This window comes from Vigna unguiculata, chromosome 3 (assembly GCF_037176805.1).
Source record: "Vigna unguiculata cultivar grain cowpea cultivar isolate G323 ecotype 2 chromosome 3, ASM3717680v1, whole genome shotgun sequence".
In the NCBI taxonomy this organism is placed as follows: Eukaryota; Viridiplantae; Streptophyta; class Magnoliopsida; order Fabales; family Fabaceae; genus Vigna; species Vigna unguiculata.
Window position 1 is genome coordinate 30,396,618 of NC_140794.1, and position 22,500 is coordinate 30,419,117.

Genomic DNA, 22,500 nt, shown 5'->3' on the forward strand with positions numbered 1-22,500 from the left:
TTTGGCCTAGAATCCTCATGGGAATGCCTCCACCAATCATCTCCCTTCACTTGGCCAAGACTCACTCTCACATTAGGTTTAGAGTTTGCTAGTTAATCCTTTTTCATGTTTTTGTATTTGCTAAAGGACCCCTATGAACTCCTATTTAAAGGGTGCTCCTTGTCTTGTAAAAGGGTTGATCATTTTGTTTCTAAACTATTGTGTTTCAACCATTAAATTTTCGTGAGCTCTCCTTCCTAGAAGTGAACTCACCTTTGCCTTATCTTGCTTGCAAGTGGTGGCACCATCACTCATCTCTAGGGCTTGGTTGGCTTAGATCCCCCCTATGAGTGGCGTGCTTCTTCCATGCTTCATCTTCTATGCTTTCCATTTTTATTGTTTCTTCTTTCATTTTGCTCTTTAGTGTTGTTATTGCCGTGTGTGTTTAAGCTTGAATCCAACTCTCTTCTTCCTTTCATGAGCTTGAGAAATGAACCTTCACATCTAGATAGCATGCTATCTTAATGTCTAGTGGGAATTTTCAAAAATCTTTCTTAAATAACTTCACCATATTCATAACTCTAAAAGGAAACAAGATAATCCTTCATCAAAAGAATTCAAATGTTAGTCAATATTTATAATTTATATTTAATAGAAGAAATAACAATATAGAGTTTAATTACCTTTAGACTTTCCCACACTTTGTCCTTGTAAGTATCTAGCACAGATGACCACCTTTCAAAACTTATAGGGAACAATATACAATTTGTTGCTAGCTGCCTACACACTCCAGCAAGAAGACCAGATGCTTCTCCAATTGGTTGATATTTATCATCATAATTCACGACCACACGTAATCCATTTGGCAAGTTATGAGCATCCTTAACCTTGACCTTAAGATTTTTACTAACTCCATCTTCATCTGTAAAAAGCAAATACATTAAGGAACATATTAATTGAAAACATTAACACAATATTAAATTTACCTATAGCATCCACAAACAATTAGTGGTTTGATTGTCTTCCTTTTTTAGGGATTATTACTACAGGTTCAGCTTTAGAATTGGGTTGAGTATATTGAAATGTTGGCTGTGAAAATTCTGAAGATGGTTGTGAAGATTCAGAAGTTGGTTGTGAAGGTTCAAGTGGTTGTGCAGGTTCAGAAGTTGCATCTGCAGATTCAATTCCTCGCTCTGTAGGTTGAGTTGTTGGTTGTACTAGTTGAATTCTTGCTTGTCCTTGTTGAGTAGATGGCTGTCTAGACGTATCTTGCACATAATTTCCCACAGAATGTTCTGAACTAGATTAAATGTTTTCATTTTCAGGGGTACTTGGAACTGACTTTAGCAAGTTCCTAATCCTCTTGGGTCTAGGCATATCTGCACAAAAAACATAAAATAAACCAATAAAAAAATAATTAATAAGGTAAATATGTGTTACTAAGTTTTCTACACTTTAACTTAGAAACAAGGTAAAAGTAAATAATTTATAACCAATACATGTTCCACCAAGTTCTATGACCTAGACTCATACCCAATTATTATTATTACTCTGACATCGAATCATTTTCATCATTACAGTTGTCCTCATTTAATAAGTCATCATCTTCATCGTCCATAAAAAGTGCTAGTTGTTCAGAGTCACTAAAAAATTGATTTAAGTCTTGTTGTGGACATGTTTCAACTTCACAAACATCAATATCACCTTCTCCCATATCATAAAAGTCTCTTGGTTTGACATGGAGAGCAATGGACCAATCCTTGTTGACCTCATCGTTGACATAATAGACCATTTCAGCTTGTGAAGCTTCAATGTATGGGTCATGATCCTCACGATCTCCAATGTGAATTAATCGTGAAAAATTTATACAAGTGAACCCCCATTCATCCTTTTTAAACCCCCTTTCTTGTGTGGTGTCAGCCTATTTACATTTGAACAATGTAACTTTAAATTTCCCTTAGTAATTTAGCGCAATTATGTCTTCTAATTTTCCATGATATGCCAAATATGCTTCTCTAATGTTATTGTCTGCACTACTTGCAACACATGTTGTTGAAGAAGTTAAGAACACTCCACTATTTTGGGTTTTCATCCCATGTTCTCGACTTTGAGTTCTAAATTTGAATCCATTTACATTAAAGGCAGTAAATCTTCTAGCATGTGGTGTTGAACCTCGAGCTAAATACTTCAGATCATCTGGCACTGAACTCGAAATGTCTGGGTTATCAATCTAAAAAAATAATGAATTTAAACGTCAATTTAAAGTGAAACTTTAATTTAAGATCTAATAACACATATTATTATACATACCCTACGAAGAAACCAATTCATGAAATCCTTATTAACAATCTTTTCTATCTCTATATTGGAAATTCTTCGCCTTCTAGACTGCCTTCGCAAATGATCTTTAAATTCTCTAATATAATATGTCAACATATTACTAATAATACAATAAAAACACATTTTAAATATAACTACATTATTGTTTATGGTAATACTCACTCAATATAAGGTTCAACATGAGGGCAATTAAATAACACATATCGATGTGCTTGGGTTTTCTCCATGGTTGACATTTGAAAAGTTGAAGAGGCACTTACTACTCTACCAATTGGTGGAAATAAGGTACTCAATTCAGATAATTCTGTATCACCACAATCATCCACACGTGAAGGTCTATTAATTCTTGTTTCCACCCCTTCCATATATTGAGAGCAAAAGGTTAGAACCTCTTCAGCTATGTATCCTTCAGCAATAAAACCTTCGAGTTGTGATTTGTTTCAAATACCTATAAAATTTTAAAACAATTAGGCAAAACAAATGTTACACTTAAACAAAAATAGAAAGGTGTGTTGTCGACAAACCTTTCAATGGGATACATCCAACGATAATGTACCGGACCTCCAAGTTTTGCCTCCCCGGCTAGGTGACAAGTTAAATGAACCATGATTGTAAAAAAGGTAGGAGGGAATAACATTTCTAAGTGGCATAGTGTTTGAATCATGCGACACTCAAGTTTTTCAAGATCCAATTGATTTAAACTTTTGCCACATAATTGTCGAAAAAAGGAACATAGTTCTACTATCACTACAGTGACATTGTTTGGAAAAAGATTGCGTATGGCAATAGGTAGTAAGTGTTCCATAAGAATATCACAATCATGACTTTTGAGTCCAAATATCTTTCCATTTTTCAAGTCAATACATCGTGAAATGTTACTTGAGTATCCATCTGGCATTTTAACATTTTTCAATGTTTGCAAAAATGTTTTCTTCTTTGCTTTTGACAATGAAAAAAAAGCTGGCCGATATCTTCCTTTATCATCTGGCCAAAGTTCCTTCCTTATACCCATTTCTTTAAGAACCTTCGGGCTTCAACATTATCTTTTGATTTTGTAGGATCATTAAGCAAAGTATACAAAACATTGTCACAAACGTTCTTCTCAATATGCATGACATCTAGACAATGTCTCAACAAGTTCGTCTCTCAATAAGGAAGATAAAAAAATATACTTCTTTTTTTCCATTGTTCTGCTCCAACAAATTCAACATTGGTTCCTCGACCTCTCTTACTTGTATTTGGAATTTCTATTGGCTTTCCAAATGTAACATTCAAACCTTTAACTTGTTTAAATATGTCTGACCCGGTCAAAGGTAGTGATGCATCCCTTAGTTCAATTTTTCCTTTAAAAAGAGACCGCTCGCAATGTAAACATTTCTTTTTTTGAATAGTCAAATGTTTTCACTCCATCAAACCATAACTCCTTCAATTCTTTGATCAATGGTTGTAAGTAGACATCAATATCATTCCCTGCCATTTGTTTACCAGGAATTATCATAGAGAGGATAAAGGAGGTTTGCTTGATACACTCCCAAGGAGGACGATTGTAAGGAATGAGCACCACTAGCCATATACTATGATTAGTACTCATGTTTCCAAAAGGGTTGAAACCATCACTAGCTAAGCCTAGTCGTATATTTCGCGGATCACTTGCAAATTCAGGATGCAATACATCAAATGTTTTCCAAGCCTCAAAATCTCTAGGATGCCTCATCAATTCGTCGTGGTTTTTTTCTGATGCATGCCATGTCATACAATTAAATTTCTTAGAACACATAAATAATCTTTGCAATCTCGGCTTTAAGGGAAAGTAACACAGTATCTTTGCATATTGTTTCTTATTTTTATCTTTCCATTCCGACATCTTACACCATTTACATTCTTCTAAGTCTTCATTCTCTCCACCCCAATATAGCATGCAGTCTTTTGGGCAAGCTGGTATTATAGTTAAGACCAAGCTTGCTAATTGAATTCTTGGCCTCGTAGAATGAGCTAAGAAACTTAGCATGTTCAAATGCGTCCCTTAGCAACTCTAGAATCAATGTCATTGCTTTGTCACTCATTCTACACGTGCACTTTATATGATATAACTTCAACATGAATGATAACTTTGAATACTTTGTACAACCATCATATAATGGTTGGTTATTTTCCTTCAACAAAGCATCAAAATTTGCATTTCCTTCATCACGCATCATGTTAGCTTCCACACCATCATCTTCGGTAGCCCTATCAAAATCATTAACATCATTCCCCACAAACCCGAATGCATCATTCAACATGTCTTCCATTGGATTTTGAGATTCTAAAAAATCTTGAACCACATTTGCACTTCTACCAGCCATGGAATCACTTACACTTGGTCCTTCACCATGCATATACCATGTTTTGTAGTTTTCAGGAAAAGGTCTACATGTTAAGTGTTCTGGGACCGCATCCCTAGTTTTCCATTTATTGAAACTACATTTTGAACATGGACACTTAATAACACGACCATTACCATGTTCAAAAGCAAAATCCAAAAAAATATTCAACCCATTTGAATATTCAAAGGTGTTTCGTGGTTTAGAAGTCCACGATTTATCTATTGGCATGACTACAAAATAAACACCAAAGAAAAAAAATTCATTACTTAGGAATGAAATCATACAAACAATAAGAGGAAGGTGTTCTATCCTCAAAACAACTAAATGAAAGAGTTAACTAAAATAATTAGTTAACCAAAGTATTCACTCAAAGCAATTATAAAATAAAGGACAAAACATATATATTTTATCCTCAAAATAATTAAATGAAAGAGTTAACTAAAATAATTGAATTGCAAAGAACATGACTTAAGCTCAAACCTTGATATTATATGAAATAAGCTGGACAAAGTTTGCAGTAGCTTTAACTTGCAAGTTGTCCAAGTTTTATCCTAGACAAATAGAGAAGGTATATATGAAATTGGAGTTCATGCCATGTAATATCCGATTAGAGAGAAAAAATTGTTGCACATCCTTACAAACATCAACACCAATAATGTACCAACATGAATAACTAGTATGCAGAACCACAAAAAAAAATATTTTTTAATAAATTTCAGTCAAAAATACAGATTATGATCACAAAAAATAACCATGTTTCAGAACATGACAAAATGCTGAAATCATAACTAATCACAAGCACCAAGCAACCAAATTGTTTGCAAAACCACACCAAGGCAGACACAAAACATGGATAGTGTGCTTAAGATCACATATGTTTATATACTCCAAAATCACAAAAAGGAAAAAACAAAATAACCAGCACCAAACAAGCTAGAACTAATATCAATATCACCAGTAACTTTAAGAGCTAGAAACTACACTGTGGAGCTTATGTTTATCTGTAAAATGAAGTTGTACAAGAACTACAGTATAACTGCAACAAAACATCATAAAACTTTATTATTGAGGATGTTTAAGATGATAATAAAACATGAACAGATGCCTTTAATGATCTCCCAGCCTCTATTACCACTTGTTGCAGGATTTTAAACCGCAGCAACATGCAGTAATGGAAGCCTTTGGGGTCACCAAAACTCATTCTGTATTCAAAGCTCCATGCATAGATCTAAGAAACTTGTTATTTTATTTCTTAGTCAAGCACACACACACCCTTATACCTTAATCACAATTACTGCATCCATATTTATAGACTGATAAAGAGACACGATGAAGATGCATCACAGAGAAAATCCTCTTACTCTCTTTGTTGTGGTTTGATTCGCCAAATTTAAATTTAAGATATGATTACTTTTTAGATAAAGAATAATGGACTTTAATTTCTCAAGAACCTTCATTGTTTATAATGACAACTCAAACAAACTCCACTAAGGTGGAGATATACAGTGCTTATTTACTTCTAATATAATAGAATGTTACCAAAAGGGAAATATACCATCATTTCCATGATTTCTTTTTTATCTTCATGTAGTAGAATCAAATATACCTGATCCTTTAATCAAAATTCATTTGCATGTTGATTCTTTGATTGGTTTGTGAGGAAGCTAATGTGATTTAGTGTTTACAACTCATGGAGAATATATTAAAGAATGGCTTTAAAGATAAAAGGAATAATATAGTAATAGAAGCCACACAAGTCAAAACTGATTGATGATAATTATAGAATGCCACCAATTAACATTGCAGATAAACCCTTTCATGCAATGATTTAATTTAGCAATGGAACATTTGGTAAGCCATTTGTCAAAATTGAATGAAGACAAAATCAAACAAACGAGTATCAATATAGTTGCAATAAATTACGTTATTCCAAAAAACCAAGCAGAAAATGTTAGCTGCAATACCACAAATCAAGCAGAAAACCAGCACCCAACAAAAAAAAGAAAAAAAAATACTGGAAGTGAAATTCGGAGGCAAAACCGGAAGTGATTTTGTTCTATGAAGAATGTATTTCGAGCTTCAGTGTGGTGGAGACAATTGGTGCGAGTTCCTCGCCCTTCGATGTCGAACTAGAGTTGTCTACCGCGCGAACCCTAATCGTACAATTGGCCACTCAAATAAAAAATTGGCAAGACTAGATTGAAAAAGGCAACACTAATTTGATGAATGTCATACCAGAAACAGAAAAGGAGTGGACTGAGGTGCAAATGCAAGCAATCGAACCTTTCTCCTTCAGAATGAGGTTGAAGAACCCAATGAGCAAATGCGAACGGAGGCAATCGTGTACTGATTGAGAAGGAAGGAGAAAGGAGAAAGAGATGAAACGAAGAGGTGAAATGAAGGAGAAAGTAGAAAGGAGAAACGGGCGAAATGGAGAAAGAGGCGAAATGGATAGGTGAGTGACGGAGAGGTGAGTGACAGAGAGGTGAGTGATTTAGGGCGAAATGAAGCAGAAAGGAGAAAGACGCGAATGAGACACAGAGAAAGACGAGAGCTTGGTTTGACGTAGAAAGATGAGAGCTTATTCATCAACGTAGAGAGTGAGAGTGAAGTGATCTGTTGGGTGTAAGCGACTCTCAAAAGTTTAGAAAATATTTGTTGAGTGGGAAAATGAAATAAAAAAGAGAGGGAACAAAATTTTACCAAAAAAAAAGGAGATATCGAGACAAAAGTGAGATAGGAAATAATTTCATAAAATTATAAAAATAATGTTGTATATAAAGTGACATTTCAAAATGACACAATTTTAACTAATAATATGACAATGTAAAAGATGGTGGTTAGAAACGCCATATTATACATTTACATTATGGTTGTTATCAAACTGACGTATTATACAGTGAAAAGCAACAGTTTTAATTAACCGTCGTATTAAAACCATCGTTATATACATGATTTTTTGTAGTGACATGCATGCTTTTCTCATTTCATCCATCAAACAAACAACTAGAAAACAAGAGAAAAAATCAAGGTTGGCTTCCCCTACCTCTAGTAGTAACCTTCATCTTTCGTTTCCTAATCCCAACCCTTCGTTTCTCTAGTCTACGAATGCTGCAGAGCCACCTCCACTTGCACACTTACTTCCACTCTCAACCCTTCCAAGTCTCTTGGTCTCTTTCCCTCCCCTTCTTTTTTTCACAATTTAGAAACCCTAAAGCTGTTATATCTCTTTTAATCTATAACTAAATCATCTTAATCTTTTCTGTTAAAATCTTAGAAATAAAACCAAAAACTGTTTTTATTTTTCTGTGGCAGCAATGTTAAACTGCATGCATGCTGTATGCTGCAACAATTTTAAAAAGGAGAGAGAAATATAAGATCTATTGGTGGGCCCCACCAGAAAGAAGAGGGAGAAAAACAAAAAAAAACTAAACCATAATAGTTTGCACGTGGTTCAAACTCGTGCACCACGTCACACTACAAGCATACATCAACCACTATACCAGATGCTTTCTCAATACATATTGTGCATGAATAAAATATAATCTCATATTGTCCATCCACCATAATTAATCAAAATGAGAAAACATGCGCCATTTTTTTTTATCTAACTAGAATCGAAACATTGCACCTTTGCACAACAACACGCACACAGACCACCAGGCCAATTACTTTCTCATGTTATAACATGCACCACTTATATATATAGACATATCTGTAACATTAAATATAATATTAAAATTTTAAAATAAATAAAACAATAACTTATGTTCCTGCAGAGAACAAGTAAGATCAGTTAGGCACAAGTATCACCTTACCCATATCCGCTATCTCCTCGGTTGGCTTCTCCCCTTCTTGCATATATCGGCTTGGACCGAGGAGGGGTTACCTGCAGAAGGGACTCCGAAGCTTAAGTCAGCCAAAGCTCTCAAAGTCAAATCAGGTGATTAATGGAGTAATGAATGCGTACCTTTAATTCGTGGGGTCCATGTGTATTTATAGATTATTAATTATGTTTGCCCATTTTGTGAGTTGGGCCCTGGTTTGGGCCATAGGTGGGCCTAGGCCCTTAGTCTTGACTATTGGGGGCTCACTAGATATCAGAGGGCTTTGATTTCACTAAGTGTCTTAAGGTTGTCGGCATAAACCGACTACTCCCTTTGGCGGTTTATGTTGCTCATATGCTGTCCTAGGCGGGTTATTCCTCTTAGCGTCTTATGTTACTGGTTCAGGCCGGTTAGGCTTAGATCAGCCCAGGCTAGTTACGTGAATGATTTTGTGTGTAGGTATGGTGATCGTTTATTATTATTATTTGGTTAAATTGGCTCGGTGTGGTACACCAATCCCCTAGCCTTTGCCGATATAGGTATGTTGGTCAAGGGTGATATGTGGTGATGTGCCAGTGGGACCGGTTAGGTGTGGTACACCAGTCCCCCAGCCTTTAAGTGTGATGAACAGTGTTAAGGCTAAAGGCGGGAAAAGGTTGGTAGCAGGTGAAGGGATTCATGGCTTTTGAGATGGTTGTGTCGATTGGTATAGGTTGTGGTTTTTGCGGGAAGTGGTTTCATCATTTGGGATTCACACCTATAAATGTGGATTTTACGATGGGTGAATGCTTGTTGGTTCATTTGCGAGAATTTCACATTCAGAGATCTCGCGTGCGTTATACCTCACTAGTGCAGAATTGGATTTTTACCTCGCCTTATAGGCCTCGGTTAGCCAGGAACCGAAGCCTATAATGGCGCGGTGGCAATTTTGCAATTATTGGCAACTTTTATGCCTCGGTTCCCCTACAACCCGAAGCCAAAACCAGTGATAGGCCTCGGTTGTAAAAAACCCGAAGCCAAAAGCCCTGTTAGGCCTCGGTTAAGAAGGCCCGAAGCCAAAAAGGATGCCCAAAATTTCAAAAATGCCATTCTCGTTTTGACTTATAGGCCTCGGTTGTAAAAAACCCGAAGCCAAAAGCCCTGTTAGGTCTCGGGTGGTGGGGACCCGAGGCAAAAGGGGGTATATGCCTCGGTTCTAAATTGAACCGAGGCCATAGTGTTTAATTAGGGCTCAAAACTGCAGCCCCTTTCTTCCTCGCGCACGCAGCTCCTCCATTTCTCTCCTCCATTTCTCTCTACAGGAGCAAAACCAGCGGCAGCAACAACCAGAACAGCCGTCGCGGAGCTGCGCGAGGTAGACGGACCCAAACCCGCCGTCGCCGATTTTCCGCTTGGGGTCGACGTTGTGGGTAGCAGCAGCGAGGTCGTCGTAGGAGAAGACCGGGGGCAGTAGACTGGCAGAGCGGTGGAGGCGGAGGAAGAGCGTGGTGAGGTCTTGCTACGTGGCGGCGGAGGAGGAGTTGGCGCGGCAGATGGTGCAATTAGTGAAGTAGGGGTCACGGCTCTGGTCCCAGTCGAGTTGGATTCCGTTCTTGAGGAACTGTTGGAGGAAGCCGAGGATGTCGGTGAGGCAGGGGGAGTCTGAGTACTGAGGGGAGTGGTGGGTGGATCTACAGTCAGGGAGAAGGTGGGAGGGAGATTTGATGAGGTGGCACTGGGAGGGGCAGTGGGAGCAGTTGGGGAGGGAAGGCGGCGAGCAGGGGCAGAGGAAGGAGAGGCGGGAGCACGTGGCGGCTGAGACACGAAAGGGGGTGGCGGAGAGGTTGATGGGGCGGGTAGGAATGAAGGAGAAGGAGGGACAGTTGGGGTGGGGCGTTGGGTTAGGGCGAGGGGAGAGGGTTATGGACGAGGTGTTGAAGTTGTAGGAGAGTATGGAGAAGGAGAGGTTGTTGATGGAGATGAAAGAATGGGGGCTGGAACAGGTTATGTGGAAGGAGGGGTGGCCACAACCTGGTGTGGAGGAGAAAGGGAAAGGAGGGTGAGAGGAGAACGGAGGACACGGGTTTGTGTTATTGGAAGAGCATGTTTGAGTGTTGCAGGGTCTGAAGAGGGAGAGGAAGAGGAAAATGATGACGATGGAGGATTTCGAATTTTAAAAAAAAAAAAAAGCAGCTCATATGGCCTCGGGTGGCACAAAAAACCGAGGCCAAAAGGTGGGCTCTATGGTCTCGGGTTCGTCTGAACCGAGGCAGAAGGGCACTCTATGGCTTCGGGCCTTAACCGAGGCCAAAAGCTGTGCTCTTTTGGCCTCGCCCCAATATGCTTCGGTTCGCGAACCGGTGCAGAATATGATAAACAACCGCTGCCAAAGGCCCTTCCTGCACTGGTGCCTGTCCGACTAGTTCCTAGTTCATGCCGTCAACTTTTCAGAAAAAAGGTATGTCTAGTAGTGATAGTGTGTCGTTGTCTTCGTCCAATAGTGAGAGTATGGAGTCTGGGGGAGTATAGGTAGACACGTTGAGGAGGAGAGTATTAGCTTTGTGGGTATGGTAGGCAGAATTCCGATGGAAACGGTGACTGAGGTGCGAGAAGACCCTCTAGAAGAGTTAGCGGAGAGTAACTGGCCGGCCAAAGGTGGCTATGGGTGGGTGGCTGCTGACATTCGTAATCAATCGTCTTTGTTATGTGGTCTCGTTTGTTGAACTCTTGGTTAAATTGTACCCCTATTATCGCGAAAGGTGTAAACAGGGGTATCGTTTCCTTGGAGCGGGTGAGTGCCATTGACCGCGTATGCCACGGGCAAGAGGGAGCGATCGAGAAGTTTTTTTATATGTACATGTGCCATTTCTCCCAGCTGCATGTGAGGTTACCATTGGACGACTTTACCATGGGGGTACTGCGTGCGCTGAACGTTGAACCTACACAGCTGCATCCAAACAGTTGGGCCTATATGCAGCCCTTTCGTGTTTTGTGCCAATCACTATATCTACAACCTTCTCCTCATGCATTTTTGTACTTCTATGACACTAGGGCCCGCCAACCGATTACTTGGTTATCTTTGGTGAGCTAGCCTAGCAACAACAGATTAGACGCGTTCTCTTAGTCCTCTAAGCATTTCAAAGACGGATACTTTAAAGTTGTGGTGAAAGAGAAGGGCAGGTCCCATTTCCTTAATGCAGATGGGAGCACAAAGTTCCTGTTTAGCTGGACGAGAAGTCCTTCTCGATATAAGAACATGGGTACCGACGAGTTGTCGGTGGTTGATAAGGAGGTAGTGGAGGTCTTGATGAAGTTTACTGATAAGTTACCCACTAAGGGTCTAGTTAGAGTTTATAAGTCGGTTCACCCGATTATTGATATAGAACGTATCTTTTTATTACTTAAACTATATTAATGCTTCTAAGTTGACTTAACCGAGTTTTGATGTGTTGTTATAGGGCACATGGCTCAATCCGGAAAGAAGAACCTGGCACTTTTCCAAGCGTTGAGGAAGGAGATGGCCGCCAAGGCTAAAACAGCCGGGAACATTGATGTTCCCAACTTGCAAGAATCGTTGGTTGAGGTGCATGTGCACGGCGGTACTAAGAGAAAGGTTGAAGAAGGTCAGGGCGACATTGCTTGGGGCGAGGTCAGCCAGTGGGACGAAAGGGCCAGAGTCCAGTTTGATTGAGTTGCCGGAAACGTTTGTTAGGAAAGATATTGCTATTAATCTTCCAGAGACAATAATCAACTCTATCGACGGTATGGAGGCGGATCATTTCGTAAGGACCATGGTTGAATTTGGAAGCAAGGCATTGATATTGAGTCTCCAGGTTGGGTCTTTGTACCGACGGGAAGTGAAGGAGGGAGGTAGGGAAAAGGTGGAGGAATTGCAAGGGAAAGTTGATAAGTTTAAGGAGGAGAGGGCCGCTTGGAAGAAGGAGATGGAGAGTTAGGAGGAGGAGAGAAAAAGGTTGGAGACCTGGAAAGTTCGTTGCTTGGATTCGGAGGGAAAACTTAATAAGAGGATAGCAGACCTGGAGGCCGACTATGACGACTTGAAGGAAAAATATGAGGGTGCTAAGGTTGAACTTGATGATTTGAAAGGTTGTATTATCCAAGAGCATATTAATGGGTTCCAAACGGGGTTGCGGCAGGCAACCTTCTTTTATAAGGATGTTGATGCTACTGACTCTAAGTTTGATGTAAATAAAGATGTTGTTGATGGGCAGATCGTTAACGAGGCTGAGAGTAGTCTGGAGGAGGAGGCGGAGAAGGAAACAATCGAGGAGGAGAAGGAAGCGGCGATTGTTGTGGAAGGTGGCGATGACCAGGCGGAATATGACTTTTATTTTTTATGATTTGAAATCTTATTGAGCCTATGTCTGTAATAATTGGTACATCATGAGTGTGGCACTCCATACATTTCTTTGCTTTTATTTTAATATGATTAATGCTTTAAGTATGCTATATTGTTTGTCAGATGTCAATAGTTTTTATGTTTGGCGAATTCAGTTGTTTGTTTAGGGTGTTCAACCCAGGCCACTTACTTGTGGTAAGGGTGGGGAACTTAAACGAATTAACCAACAAGTTAAGGGTGTTCGACCCAGGCCGTTTACTTGTGGTAAGGGTCGGGAATTTAAACGAATTAACCAACAAGTTAAGGGTGTTCGACCCAGGCCACTTACTTGTGGTAAGGGTGGGGAACTTAAACGAATTAACCAGCAAGGTAAGGGTGTTCGACCCAGGTCGCTTACTTGTGGTAAGGGTGGGGAACTTAAATGAATTAACTAACAAGTTAAGGGTGTTCGACCCAGGTCGCTTACTTGTGGTAAGGGTGGGGAACTTAAACGAATTAACCAGCAAGTTAAAGGTGTTCAACCCAGGCCGCTTACTTGTGGTAAGGGTGAGGAACTTAAACGAATTAACCAACATGTTAAGGATGTTCGACCTAGGCCGCTTACTTGTGGTAAGGGTAGGGAACTTAAACGGATATGAGAAGTGAAGTAAAGAATGGTCGTAAAGTTGGGAACCCTTTGTATTATTCATTGAATCTGGGGTGCCTCGTTAAAACCTCCCTGGCCAAAACCCTCCTTAGGAAAAAAAGACCAGGTGAGGAAAAAGAGTACACCAAGGGTTACAAGTGTTTCGATGTGATACAATACATGTTTAACTAAAGTAGAACTTGAGATGGGACACATTCCATGTATTGGGTATTTCTTTCCCAGATAAACGCTCTAGGCGATATACTCATCCTCCCGCGTCTTTGGGTATTCGGTATGGGCCGTCCCAATTGGCAGAGAACTTGCCATCCTTCTTTCTTGCACTGTTGGCCATTCTCCATACTAAGTATCCTCTTATGAACGATCTTGGGCATAGGTTTGCGTTATACTTTCTGGCAGCTCTTTGTTTGGCGGCTAAGTTGCGTATCTGAGCTTTTTCTCTGAGCTCGGGTAGGAGGTCGTGGTGAGTGGCCATGTTTTGATGGTTGGGGGTTGGGTCATATAGTTCTCGGCGCATGGATGGTTCGCCAATTTCGATGGGTATCATGGCATCTGCACCGTAAACTAGGCTGAATGGGGACTCGTTTGTTGCTGACTGAGGGGTGCACCTATAAGCCCATAGCACTTCTACCAGTTCTTCGGCCCATCGGCCTTTGGCGCTGTCTAACCATTTGCGTAGTTCCACTAGGATAACTTTGTTGGTCGCCTCTGCTTATCCATTGGTTTGTGGGTGTTTGATGAGTACGTATTTTTGCCCTCATTTAATGTTTAATTCTAGGTATTTAATTAAATTTGTGTGCCTAAAGAGTGATTTAATTGATAATTTTGATAATTAGGTTGTTTGAGCTTGTGTGATAAAAATGTCTTAAAAAGTGATTTTTAGCTGCATAAATTATTTTTGGATATTTTAACGTTTGTTGATGCAGCTGAAGTTAAGTTTTAAGCTCATTTAGAGGTGTGGAAATAAATTGATTAAAGCTTCATGACACCTTAAAGATAAATCAAAGAATAAAAAATTATCAAAAGAACAAAAATTCAGGCCAAGCATTACATGAAGACGGCAAGAAAAGCTTGAAAAAGTGAAGAAGTTTGGCTAAACCAAGAAGAGAGGAAAGAAAAATTGGACCTTGCGGTTTTCTTTATCTTTATGATAGAAGATAATTTGGGAAAATATATCTTTAGATATTTTATTTGATATTTTTAAATAATTATCTTATTTAATTATATCATAAAATATTAAAAGATAATAACTACCAAATCTTTTTAAATATGACAAGATCTTCTTGAATCTTTTTAGTTCCACAACAAACAAATATATCTTGAAGATATTGGATTATTTAGAAGATAATTTAAGGAGATTGCAAAGGGTTGATTTGGAAAATTAATACAAATATTAATTGGTGATAATTTATCATATATCTTTAAGTAATTAATTAATTTAATTATATTAGATATTGATATTATCAACCAATTATATTTGTCAAATAGTCTATATCTCTCCAAGTATTTTTAAATATTTATATTTATCTTTATTCCAAAAGATATTTGAGAGATTTTAGCAACAGAAAAGCTCAGTCCAATTCCTATATAAAGAGACCAAGGGAGAAGTAGAAAACAAGCTCGGCACGTCGGAATTTAGGAACCCTTAGGGGGGCCTAATTTCTTTCTCTCTCTTTTCTTCTCTCTATTCTTCTTTTATCTTTATTTTGCATTCATGGAGTTCTAAACTTCTTGGGTTGATTCCATTGTAATTTCATTATGGATTCTGAGGTTAGAATGAATTAATTTCTTTGTTCTTTTTATTATTGTTGACGTTTTAATTTATCTATGTCTTTTATCTTTGAATCACATAAAAAGTAATGATTTTAAATCTATATGCATGTTGATCATATGAGTTCAAGGGTTTTTAAATTGAATTGAGACTTTACTTTGATTTTATTTAGAAACTTTCATGTGATTAAATGAGTTTTTACCAATAATTGAGACTTTACTTTGATTAAAGGTATTTACTCTAACGAAAATTAATTGAGACTTTACTTTGATTAATTAAGCTTTTTATTTGGTGAGGAGATAAAAGAATAGACATGATTAGGCATAGTAAAATTTGATTGAGACTGTACTTTGGTTGAATTTACTGTGGATAATCTAAAAGTTCTCACTTTTAATTGAGACTGTACTTTGGTTAAAAGTGAGAACGCCAACAAATTCATTGAGACTTTACATTGATTAATTTGTAAATCTACAAAAATAATTAATTGAGCAATAATCTTTAGATAACCGATGATGAATCTATTTTGAAAAGGCAATGGAACCAATCTATTTTCTTTACTATTGTTTTTATTTCTTTTTATCTTTTAAACTTTATTTCTATCTTTGTTTATATTAATCCCCTATATTTTTTATTTTATTTGACTAACTCATTTGTATAGTTTTATAAGAACTAATTTGTTAAAAATCAATTCTGTGTTCGTTGGGAGACGACTTAGGGTTACTTTACCCTTTCTATTTTCTTGACTACTATCTTAGCAATACTGAAGTTGCTATAGTTTAGTAGTATTAATTTGATCGCGTCAACGACAGCGTTATCAGTGTTCCACAGAACTGGTTATGTGTTTGATGCCCATACCAGTGTAGAATTTGGCTAGTTCCTTATCTATAAATTGTCGGCCATTATCGGTGATGATGGTATGTGGAACACCATATTGGCATATAATATCTTTCCAGACAAATTGCTGGACTTGTTGGGCTGTGATAGTGGTCAGTGGTTGGGCTTCTATCCACTTGGTGAAATAATTAATGGCTACTATTAGGAATTTTACCTGGCCCTTGTCGGGGGAGAAGGGCCGAGGATATCCATTCCCCATTTAGCGAAGGGCCACGGGGATAGTATGGAATGGAGTTGTTCTTGTTTTTGGTGGATGAGGTTGCCATGTTTTTGACATGGTTTGCATTTTTTGACGTAGTCTTGGCAGTCTGCTTCTATAGTTGGCTAGAAGTAACCGGCGCGAAGGATTCTGGTGGCCATAGTGCATGCGCCGGAATGGTAGCCGCAAATGCCTTCATGCAACTCCTTAATGATATACAGCGCTTGTTCTGCAGTGACACATTTGACAAGCGGTTGGCCATATCCGCGTTTGTAAAGGTCATCGCCTATCATGGTATATTTGGCGGCCTTAGCTAGCCAAGTTTTGTCAGCATCTGGTGGGGGGTTGCCGGTTTGGAGATATTGGATATAAGGGGTGGTCCAGTTGTGGGCTTGGGGATGGGTGATGTTGGCTGGGGCGTGGGTTAGGTTATGGCAAGTATTTGTGATGGAAGGTGTGGATAGTGTCTGTTGCAATAGGGATCGGTGACGGCTTTTTAATTTGGTGCTGGCTAATTTGGATAGGATGTCGGCTCTAAAGTTGTCAGTCTTGGGAATATGTTCGATGTGGACTTGGTGAAAAGCGGATTGAATGACCGCACAGACTAGATGGTAATATTGTAAAAGGGCGGGGTCCTTGATCTATAATTCATCATTCAGGTGGCCCACAGTAAGCTTGGAGTCGGTTTTGCACGTTAAAGTTTTGACGCCAACTTCGCGGTCAAGGGAAACGCCGACGAGGATGGCTTCGTACTCGGCTTTGTTGTTGGATGTTTTGAAGGCGAAGTGGAGAGATTTCTCAATGAGGATATCGTTCAGGCCTTCTAACACGATACCAGCGCCAGCACCTTTCGGATTTGAAGAACCATCTACATGAAGCGTCCACTGGTCCTCTGTGGGTGTCTGTTGGAGGTCATTAAGGAAGTCTAGGAGGCATTGGGCTTTAATAGGGCCATGAGGTTCATAACGAATGTTAAATTCGCACAACTCAACGGCCCAAGATGACATCCGTCATCCGAGGTCTGGTTTCTGCAATATCTTATGGATTGGGTAATCGGTTTTGACGGTGATGTTGTGGTTTTGGAAGTACGGGCGCAGGCGGCGAGCTGCGTGTACCAAGGACAGGGCCAACTTTTCCACCATTTGATATCTGGTTTCAAGATCTTGCAGCGTTCAGCTGACAATGTAAATAGGATGTTGCGTGCCGCCTACATCTTGGACAAGCGCGACGCTGACGGTGTGCTCGGTGGCTGTGATGTAAACCAGCAGGGGTTGATGAGTATCCGACTTGTGGAGGATAGGTGGTGAGGTAAGGGTGGTTTTCAGTTTTTGGAAAATTTGTTCACAATCGTCAGTCCACATGAACTTGGTGGATTTTTTGAGGAGTTGTATTATGGGTTGGGTTTGTTCAGCTAGTTTGGGTAGGAAGCGGGAAATGGCTGTAAGGCGGCCTATAAGGTGTTGGACTTCTTTGATGTTGGTGGGACTACGCATTTCGATAATCGCTTTGTACTTTTCAGGATTGACTTCTATGCCGCGTTAGGTTAGCATGAAGCCGAGGAATTTACCGCGGTCGACGCCGAATACACACTTGTCGGGTTTGAGGCGAAGGTTGTATTGGCGTAATGCGGAGAAGACTACTAAGAGGTCCTGCGCGTGTTGGTGATGGCTTGGAGATTTAACAACCATGTCATCGACGTATTGTCCCATCAGATGGCTGAAAACTTTGTCCATCAATCGTTGGTAAGTTGCTCCGACGTTTTTGAGACCAAAAGGCATAACTCTGTAAAAATAATTGGCGTCGCTTGTGATGAAGGCGGTCTTGTTCATGTCGGATGCAACCATGGGGATTTGATTGTAACCAGAATATGCATCCAAGAATCTAAGTACTTTATTTCCCGCCGCGCCGTCAACAAGTCGGTCAATGTTAGGTAAGGGGTAGGCATCTCGAGGATAAACTTTGTTTAGATCTGTGTAATCTACACATATCCGCCACTTGCCGTTGGCTTTCTTCACCAAGACTACGTTAGAAAGCCAAGTGGTGTATAGAGCTTCTTCAATGAATCCTGCGCTCAGTAACTTATCGACCTCGGCCTTAGCCACTAGGCGTCGTTCCTCACCGAGTTTGCGTTTTTTCTGAGAGATATAGCGGGCTTCTTTGTAGATGGATAACTTGTGGGATGCTCCCATAGGGTCTACTCCAGGTAGGTTAACAGCTGACCAAGTGAAAAGGTCCTGTTGCCGATTAGAACATGTGTGATGATGGCACGCTCATCAGAGTTTAATCTGGTGCCTAGGTTGATGGAATGACCATTCGGAAGTTCCAGGGGGGAGGTTTCTTCGACAGGTTCGAGACGAACATCTTGGCCCGATGTGGTTGGTTTGATAGAGCGATCCTAGAGCAAGGTGGTCGCTCGATGTGGTTGGTTTGCTGGATTGGGAGTTGTGGGCGTAGGCTGGCCATGTAGCATTCGTGTGCCAAGCGTTGGTCGCAATGGATAGTGAAGATTTTGCCAAAAGGGGAAGGGAATTTGATGGCCAGGTGAGGGGTGGAGACGACGACGCCGAGGGTGTTGAGCCAAGGAGGACATTATAGGATGTGGGCGCATCAACGATAAGGAAGCGGATGAGAATGGTTTCAGTTTGGACTCCATCACGAAACATGGTGTGAAGGTCAATGTAGCCGCGCGTGGAAAATTGTTCTCCAGAAAAGCCATAGATTGGTTCATCATACGGAACCATGGCAGTGTCTTGGAGTTGAAGTTTTTGATATGTTTCCTAGTAGAGGATGTCAACGGAGCTACTCTAGTCAACAAGGACTTTCTTGACTGCGTAGTTTTTGATTTCAACAGTGATGACCATGGGGTCGTCTTGTTGGTGATCGAGGTCGTGGAAGTCGTCGTCTGTGAAGGTGATGGGAGGCATGCAGCGTCTGTTATGGGAATGGGTAATATGGTTGATGGATTGGACATGGCGAAGGTGTTTCTTTCTGGCAGAAGAGGTGGATCCTCCACTAGTGAAACCACCAGAGATGGTGTTGAGAGTCCCACGTAGGAGAGGGTCGACAGGGGTAACATCGGTGCGAGCCGGTTGATGGTCCTGGGTAATGGGTTGGGTAGGGCGTCTATCGTGGCGAGAGTCATGGGGAGGGCGTCTATGGTCAGATCGAGGAGGGTGACGGGCTCGAAAGGGATGATCATCTCTGCGATGAAGCGGCGAAAGTGACCAGCACGAACCAGTTCTTCAATTTTATCCTGAGTGTTTTGCAATCCTTTGTAGTGTGGCCATGGTTGTGGTGGTTGTGGCAATATTTGGTCATATCAGCATTGGGGGGAGTGGTCGTCTTGCGTGGTGGCAGGATGAGGTCAGCTTGTAAGGCCTCATTATGGAGGTGGGATCTGGGGACATTAAGGGGATCATATCTAGTAAAGCGGGGTTGGCGGGGCTCTCGTGGTCGGGTATCAGGGCAGGGGCTGGTGGGGTAGGGTTGGTGGTGGTGGCTGCATAGTCATTGCAGAATTTGGTGTGGAGGGTCTGCATTTCCTCCATGCGAACATAGTCGGCAACACGCAACTTGAGTTCGTGCATAGAGGCAGGTGGGTGGAGGTAGACATTGTTGGCAAAGGGGTCGGGTTGGAGGGTAAGGGCCATACATTGGAGGATCATTTCCTAGTTGAGGTGTGGGGTACGAAGGGCTGCCTTACTGAAACGATCGATAAATGCCCTAAGCAGCTCACCTTGTTCTTGCCTAATGCCCAGGAGGGAGATTGTAGTAGTTTAATGTGGGCGGCTGCCAGCGAAATGGGTTGAGAACATATGTGAGAGGGCGTCGAAGGTGTCAATTGTGTAAGGTGGGAGGGTTGTAAACCATTCGAGAGCAGGGCCTTTGAGGATGGTGGGAAAGGCCTTGTAGAAGACTGCGTCTTGGGAGGTGTATAGGGCAACATGGGTGATGTAGACTTTAAGATGTTCGTCGGGGTCGGTTTCACCGGTGTAGCGGTCTAGTGTGAAGGGTTCCCACTGGGTGGGAAGGGGGGTGTTGGCGATGAAATCGATGAAGGGGTGGCGACGTCTGGGTTGGTGTGGTGGTAGTGGATGGGGGGAATGGGATGGTGGACAAGAGTGGGAAAGGTGGAGGTGAAGTTGCAGGGAGATAGTGTGGGTTGTAAGGTGGGGCATGGGTAGTATATAAGGTGGTGGGTATATTGTAGGGGACCTTGGTGGTGGGGAGGGTAGCAACAGGGGTAGGGGCCGTGGTGTAGCCTGGTAGGGTGCAGGGGAAGTGAGTGGGATGGGTCGAGGGAATGGGTGTTTGTTGGATGGTGGTGAAGGTGTTGTAAGGTGTAGTAAGGTGGTGAAAAATGGGTAGTAAGGTGTTGTCTCGTGCCCCACGATGGGCACCAATTGTTCCTGCAGAGAACAAGTAAGATCGGTTAGGCACAAGTATCACCTTACCCATATCCGCTATCTCCTCGGTTGGCTTCTCCCTTTCTTGCATATATCGGCTTGGACCGAGGAGGGGTTACCTGCAGAAGAGACTCCGAAGCTTAAGTCAGCCAAACCTCTCAAAGTCAAATTAGGTGATTAATGGAGTAATGAATGCTTACCTTTAATTCGTGGGGTCCATGTGTATTTATAGATTATTAATTATGTTTGCCCATTGATGAAGGATTGACCCCAACCAAGGATGGAGGCACATGCTTAAGAAGACTAAGCATGTTTAGAAAGGAAGTTCACTAATCCTTCATCCCTTTCATTTGTGTTTGTTATTTTTGATTCCCTAAGTTGACTTAGTTGAATCAACTTTAGTTGACTTGTTGACCTTTAACAAGGTTTGACTTGTTGACTATAGTTGACTTGACTTAAGCCAACATGCTAATCTATGTTTATTTGCTTTGTAGGTTAATTAGGAGTAAGAAAGCAATGCTAGGTGGCGCATGGTGATTGTGGAGCATAAATGATGTGGAGGAGAGAGTAAAGCAAAGGCATAAAGCATAAAGTAAAAGGCATAAAACAAGTGTACCTATGTACCTTTGGTCGCCTTTGTTTTTAGCACACTTTGGCCACCTTTTGGAGACATATGAGACACATTCTTTGTCTCCTTTTGTGCTAGAACGAAATTAGCCTTGCACACACCATAGTTGGCTCTTTTGTCTCTCATTTTTGTAACCTTATTTGACCTAGTTTCTAGAAGCTAGGGTTAGATTTTCGTAGAGACATCCTTAGGTATCTTTTATTTGCTTAGAGGCCCCTAAACTCTTCTATATAAGGGGTGCTCCTAGATATGTAAAAGGGTTGAAGATTTTGAAGTTAAAACACTCTTGTGTCTCAACCATTTGTGAGAGTTTCCTCCCTAGGGAGTGAATACTTTTAAGCCTTATCTTGCATAGCAAGTGGAGGCACACAAATACTCATCTTCAAGGTTGCCATTGCTTCTAGCCTAGTCTTGTAGTGGCGTGCTTCTCACATTTTTACCATTTCTTTCCTTTCCATTTTATGTTTTCTTCTTCCTTTAATTGTTCTTGGTTTTCTATGGTTTATGTGCTTTCCATTTCCTTTTTATTTTGAATCAATCCATCATCTTCTTCTCTTGAACTTTGTGAAAGGAACCTTCACATCTAGATAGCTTGCTATCTTAATGTCCAGTAGGGATTTCACTTAGCTTTCTTAATCAACTCACACCATATTCAATCATCTTAAAAAGGAACAAGATAATCCTTCATCATTTGGTATGTAGAGCCTAGGTTATCTTGAATATGGTGTTTTTCATGTGCTAACCTTGTCTTGTTGTAGTTATCTTTGTATGGTTCAAATCCACTTCCATTGCACACAAAAACAATGCTGGCAAAAACTGTTCACGATTTTAAAAGATTAAACTGCACCTTCTCAGTGATCCAAAAATTACGTTCTTGATGTCAAAAGAAAGCTCTGTTAGTATAGTTTCTAACAAAAAAAGAACCAATGCATTTGGAGTTTTGTGGAGAGAGTTATGATTGAAATAGTGAGCAAAGGTCAGAGCTGCCGAGATCACCGCGAATCAACGTTTTTCAGGTTATGTTGGGCAGTTTTGGCTACTGTTTTTGTTACTCTTCTTACTCCTAAATGTGTTTGGATAACATGTCTTTGGATGCTTAGTCTTTGAG

The 22,500-nt window shown here is 40.6% G+C and overlaps 3 pseudogenes; all 3 read right to left on the reverse strand.

The window, feature by feature from the left end:
• Positions 1 to 1,525: 1,525 nt before the first annotated feature.
• LOC146887696 (uncharacterized) lies at positions 1,526 to 3,447 on the reverse strand (annotated as a pseudogene).
• Positions 3,448 to 3,664: 217 nt separating this feature from the next.
• On the reverse strand, positions 3,665 to 4,913 carry LOC146887697 (uncharacterized; annotated as a pseudogene).
• A 4,830-nt stretch (positions 4,914 to 9,743) lies between these two features.
• LOC114175285 (LEAF RUST 10 DISEASE-RESISTANCE LOCUS RECEPTOR-LIKE PROTEIN KINASE-like 1.5 pseudogene) lies at positions 9,744 to 10,658 on the reverse strand (annotated as a pseudogene).
• Positions 10,659 to 22,500: the final 11,842 nt, after the last annotated feature.